The sequence below is a fragment of the Choloepus didactylus genome, chromosome 11 (genome assembly GCF_015220235.1).
Source record: "Choloepus didactylus isolate mChoDid1 chromosome 11, mChoDid1.pri, whole genome shotgun sequence".
Taxonomy (NCBI): Eukaryota; Metazoa; Chordata; class Mammalia; order Pilosa; family Megalonychidae; genus Choloepus; species Choloepus didactylus.
In genome coordinates this window covers 30,260,346-30,266,713 of record NC_051317.1, presented here as the reverse complement: position 1 = coordinate 30,266,713, position 6,368 = coordinate 30,260,346, and the positions used below count along the sequence as shown (strand labels likewise).

At 41.1% G+C, this 6,368-nt stretch overlaps 1 pseudogene; it reads right to left on the bottom strand.

Moving 5' to 3' along the window:
* Window positions 1-1,224: 1,224 nt before the first annotated feature.
* On the bottom strand, window positions 1,225-2,313 carry LOC119506395 (annotated as a pseudogene).
* Window positions 2,314-6,368: the final 4,055 nt, after the last annotated feature.

The following is a 6,368-nucleotide window of genomic DNA, read 5'->3' as shown; positions in this document are numbered from 1 at the left end:
AAAATATTTAGAAGAAATAAAAAAGCATCTTTGCAAATTTGGAGTAGGCAAATATCGTGTTATATACAACCCAAAAATACACAAACCATAAAAGAAAAAAAAAAGATTATTTGGACTTGCTCAAAACTAAAATCTTCTATTCTTTGAAAGATACCATTTAGAAAAGTAAAGGGCAGGCCACAGAAGAGGAAAAATACTTGTCAGGGAATTTGGGGGAATATATTGAGGAAAAGAACTGGTATTTCAAACATGTAAGGAACTCTTATGACTGAAAAATAGATCAATTAAAGTGGACAAACAATTCAAACCAAGAGTTAATGAAGAAAGATATAAGAATGACAAGTGTGATGGTTAGGTTCATGTGTCAACTTGACCAGGTGATGGTACCCAGCTGTCTGGTCAAGCAAGCACTGGCCGAACCATTGCTGCAAGGATGTTTGTGGCCAGTTTATTAAATCATCAGTCAATTGGCTGCAGCTGTGGCTGATTACATCAACAAAGGGTGTGTCTTCCACAATGAGAGAACGCAGTTGGCGGGATTTAATCCAATCAATCAGTTGAAGACTTTTAAGGGAGACAGAGGACCTTCACTTCTTCGGCTGACCAGCAAAGTGTTTCCTGAGGAGTTCATTGAAGTTGCCAGTTTGTTTCCTGAGGAGTTCATCAAACATCTTCATTGGAGTTGTCAGTTTGCTGCCTGCCCTACAGAATTTGGACTCGTGCATACCCACAGTTGCGTGAGTCACTTTTATAAATCTTATATTCATATATATCTCTCATTGATTCTGTTTCCCTAGAGAACCCTAACTAATACAACAAGTAAGCACCTAAAAAGACGCCTAGCTTCATTAGTGATTCAGTAAATACAAGCTGAAACTACAATGAGATACCACTGTATTCCCTCCAAAATGGCTAAAATTAACCAACCACCAACAACAGAATAAAACAGAAAAGACAAGACGATCCGTAGCAAGTGCTGGTGAGGATGTGTGGAACATCTGGAACCCTGCACACTGCTGGTGGGGATTAATGCAAAATGGAATGACCCTTTTGGAAAATCATTTTGTAGTTGTTAAAAATGGTATACCTCCCATTTGACACAGCCATTCCACTCCTGGGTATTTATCTATTTATTTATTTATTATTTATTTATTTATTTATTTATTTTTAAGTTTAGACTAATTTAATAAGAGCCTCCCCTCCCAGCCCTTGCAGTCTCTTGGGTCACTTTTTCTGCTTGTAGATCTTGTGCGCCAGCCCCAAGAAGATAGCTGGGGACAGGGTTGCAGAGTACTGCTCGATGAGGTCCTGAAGGCGGCTGTAACTGTCTTCCTCGTACTGCATCAAGGCACCTGGCAGCTCCCTCTCAGACAGTGCCTTCACCGGGGACACCTTCTCAGCCTCCTTCTGCCCATAATTCTCCTGCAGGATCTGGCACTGTCCTGGAGAGGCGCGTTGCAGACACTGAACCACCAGCCAGCTGCACTTGTCTTGGATGTCAGTGCCAATCTTGCCACTCACATCAAGGTCCCAAAAAGGTCAAGGTAACAATCCTGAATCTGAAGACTCTCCCATCTCCAGCAGGACCTTCTTGGCACTGGCATGCTCCTTCTCCCCATCAATGCCCACCATATACATGGCAGCAGCTACAGGAAGGTAGAAGGAGTAGAAAGCTGTCTTGTACTTGACAATGGATTTGTACCTCTTTTCAGTGAATCTACCAAGATCCACTTTGCCCTGGGGGGCTGTGATGAGGTCCAGGGTCTGCCCAATCTCAGTCTGATAGGAAATCTGCAGGAACAGCTTGATCAAGTTCAGATAACAGCTGCTCCCAGCAGGAAAGCTGCAGCAGACAGTAGATAAACGCCTCCATCAGCATGGCATCATTAATGGCATCCAAACCTATGCCTGGCTTCTGATAGCAGTAGAGCTGTCCCTCTTGGGTGAGGGATGAATTCACGATGTCATCTGACACCAGGAAAAAAGCTTGCAGCAGTTCCACACACCAGCCCACAGTCAGGGCCCGCTGGAGGCTATCAGCCTCCTGCTTCTTTGGCTCCTCCAGCTCCCGGAACACTGCCAGCACCATCAAACCCCGGCTGTACTTGCCTCCAATGACATTCATTGTACTCCAGGATCTCCTTGAGCCGGGCAATAGCATCTCCTGTCTCTGGGTGCCCCATCTCATCCTCAGTCAGCACTTTGACAATCTGGGAAGTGTTGGATGAAATTCTGCTTTTCTTGGGCAGAAACATCAGATTTCTTGTCTCCATTCATTCTCATGGAGTAGTAAAGTGCTCTGTTCCTGGATGCTGGTTCTTGCTTGGTCTCACTCCTAGGTATTTACTCAAGAGAAACATACCTTGATGGATAAGCAAAATGTGGCATAGCTATACAATGAGGCATTACTCAGCAGTGAAAAGGAATGAATTGCCAATGTATAGGCAAGTACGAATGGACATAAATTCATTATCTTGAGGGAAAGAAGTCAGGCACAAAAGAGGTATGTACTACATGATTCCATTAATGCAAAATTTTAAAAAATGCACATGGCTCTATAGCAGCAGAGAGAGCCTTTGCCTGGGGCCATGAGTGCAGCCAGGCAAAGACTGCAAAAGGGGAGACAGAATATTCTAGATCTTGATTCTGGTAGTGTCTTCATGGATGTATACCTCTGTCAAAATTCATCAAATTGTCTATTTTTTTTTCATGGATGTGCTTTATTGTATAGAAATGCACACCTCAATCAAGTTGATAAAAACAGTAGTTATAATTGCCAGGTCCCCAAACCTTACATTTTCATGACATAATCAAATGAAGCATCACTTTGTGATTCCCAATAAAAGAGAAAAAATATCTATTTATTAAAAAATAAATATGAATTGTATAAAACAAGACCAACAAAACAAATGTTAAAAGTGTTTACTTGCAGAAAACCTTCCACATGAAAACAGCCTGTGGCCTCTCCATTCTCCCTCTCCAACTTCTGTCTACCTGGGGACATCAGATCAGCTGTTTCCTAAATTTAGAATTCCCTTCCCTCCCATGGTTTGCCCGCTTGATGCCTACTCAACCTTTAGACCTCAGCTTAAATTTCATACCCTCTGAGAAGAAGTTAATTATGTCCTCTTGCCATTTCCTCTTTTAGCTCTCCATACCTTTATTTCATAGTGTCAAAAGAAAATTGCTTCAGTAACTCACATACAGGTTAAAGGCTTTATTCAGCTGATGCACATCAGGGAGCACCTGAAGACCAGGTAACCAATTCTCTGAATCATGGAAGTGGGGGATGAGTGGCCAGGGGAAGTGGGGTATGTGTCCTGGTGTTTGAGTTCAGGTAGCAGTTTCATCTTTAATTACCGTGAAATTTATGGTGGTGAGGGTTGGACATTGGTATGGTTTTGTCTATCGTGCTTGGGGTCCTTGGTGCTAATAGCATCATGATAACTGTCTGAACAGTAACATTGAGAGTATCTGTGCAAGCCCTGTGATCTGTCAGTTAGTCAAGTTTCAGGCAGGAGGAGATGGCAGAAAAAAAAAAAAAGAAAGGAGGGAAGACTCAAAGGCAAGGGAAACTAGAGATCCTCTGTCATGTCTGTGTAGTTCATTTTACAAGAATATTTATACCCATTTCTAAATATAAACATGAATAGATATGAATATATATGTATAAATGAATTTGGTCCACTATGCACACATGCAAAAAAATCCTGTTTTTCACTTTCATATTTCACATTCATATTTACTTTCATAAATATAATCAGATCAATTTTAGCTGCTAATTTCCAAGGGAGTTGAAAAACTCTGCTTTCAGCTCATGTCGGAAGTCATCTTTGGGTGGTATGAAACCTAAGCTTCTTGGGCCCCAAATTGGAGTCTCTGCAGCCTGATGATCCTTCATTAAAAGAGGTGTTCCTAACACCAGGCTGTGCCTTGCCTCTGGGAGCAAGATCTCCTAGGGGTGGGCTTTGTGTGGTTTCTTCAGCTTGGTGAGCTAGGAACCTGTCAGGAGGAGCTGGTGCCCATCAGTGTGTGTTGGACTGTTTGGCTGAAGTAACTGGCTTTTACTTCAAGTCCTTTAGTTAGTGGGTACTCGACACATGTTTATAGAATTGAACTAAGGAAAAAGGCAAACCAAATTCATTCTAGTTTCCTTTTTTTTAACCAACCCTATAACTGACTAGTCTGCCAAGATAAATGTCACTTCAACAAAGCTGCAGAGATGTTTAATACTAGCAAGTAATTCTCATTTAGAAGGTAAATCAGAGAATAAAGGAGAAGACACGAATCATGAACATGAGGGAAATGAGTACCAGAAATATAACCAGTAATATACAGTTTCTGTATGAGCAAACAAAATCCTTTCCTGCTTTCATTTTTAACCATTAGAGGAAATCCAAGTCATTTTCAATGAGATTCAGATTGAATCACCACAAAAATCTGCTTCCTTCTGCTGGTTCTGTGGTTTTCTTGGATCTCCCACTTGCCACTTTTTAATGAGTCCTTTCAAGTCCACTCTGTGCCCTTGGCCACTCCCCTTTCTCAGGGTTCCTCAAGTCCACACTATTTCTCAGTCTTCAGATCTCACCTCGCTATTCCCAGCAGCTAAAGGCAAGTATAAAGCAACTTCTTCAGGTAATACATCATTGAAAAATAATAGTGTTGAATAGTTCAATGCCATCACTCCCCTCATGAATTCCACGTTTCTGAGAACTATTCTGTACCCCCAGTCAGTTGTAGACCGACTTTCATCATGCAAATGCCCCTTATCATGGATGGCACTCTGATGGGAAGGCCCTTTAATTGATTTTCTGAATCTTTCGTTCTGAAAGAGATGTCCATAATTCCAGGAGAACTACTAAGATCCCCTGTCATGTCCCTAGACTCTGCAAGACTTTCCTTCTGGTTAGGCACATTGGAAGAAGAAAGTTTATAAATCTACCAACCATATTCCATAATAGGAACAAAAGATGATCATATGAAATCCTTGCCAATACTTCCCAACCTGTGAGTATCACCAACAGGTGATAGCTTAGCAGGTTCCCCTTGTCCCTATACTTGCCATTCATAATAAGACTCCCTCCAATATCTCTATTGGAGGGGGTTTGCCTATTTGAAAGGAATAACAAGCCATCTTCAACCTTATTCAAGACAATCCTTACTGAATACCTACTTGGTGCTGGGAGCTAAGCTGGCTGCTGGGGATGCAAAGGCTAGGAAGAAAATCCCTGGGACACTTGAAGTACATCTGGAGATTGAGCCAGACACACCCACATAAATTAATACAATGTGATAAGGGGTACAAAGGAATATATACAGAGGGCTGGAGAAATGTCATTGTTAAGTTTCAGGATTTTAGATGTCTGTTTTTCAGAAAAAAATAATAGAATACCATTGAGAAAGCTATCACCTGAAGGTCTGCAATAAGCCTGGGTGGTTTGTATCACCCAGAGAAGTCTGCCCAGAATTTCCTTAGGGACATTGTCCAATGTGACTCAGAGTGGAAGGGATAGTAACTTACCCCCAGAAACAAGGTCTTCACAAGCAGCATGAAGTAGGGGAGATATGACCTTCACTACAAAGAGGGCATTTTTGTACAGAATCATCCCAACAGAATTGTTCTATTGAATTGCCAAGTTGAAAGCCATTACAAGAAAGTCTGATATTTTGTTTTTTTCTGGAGCTTTGTACCAGGAAACATCTCTTTGATTTTCCAAGAATTCAATTCAGAAAATTATGGGCATTAGAGTATTTTCAACTTGTACCCTTTGGTACCTCCTGTGAAGAGAGGTTCAGTTTTGTTTTGCTTTTCTCTCACTGTGTCTCCAGAACCTAGCCTGACTCTTGGAACCCCATAGGTACTGAGTAAACATCTCATAAATGGATATGTACATTTAGAACAACATTATCCTACAAAAAGCGTTGAGTACCATACCAGGAAAGATGCTTTTTAGGCTTTTTTTTTTTTTTTTTTTTTTTTTTTTTTAACAAGTAAAGGATTCTAATGTAAAGCTGAAAGAGCCAAAAGACGCCTCTCCCCACCCATACACATACACCCTACACACTTGGTACCAGGAAATTCTGTCTGTTTTGTATTCAACGTTTGCTTCTCAGTGACTGTAAACCATGGACAATTGACTACCCAGAGCATTGCTAGCTGAGACCCCCAGGACTTAGTTTCTGCATCCCAGAATGAGGAGGTCAGAGTGGATGTTGGCTTGGGTTCTTCTTACTCTAACACAGACTCTATTCATCTTTGAATCCATTGTTTATTTTCTGAATTTGAATAATTTTATTTTGTAGTTAGTTGAGTCATCATAAAATTAAGTGGCCTAACACATACTCATGGAGATCCTTTCTTCTTAGGA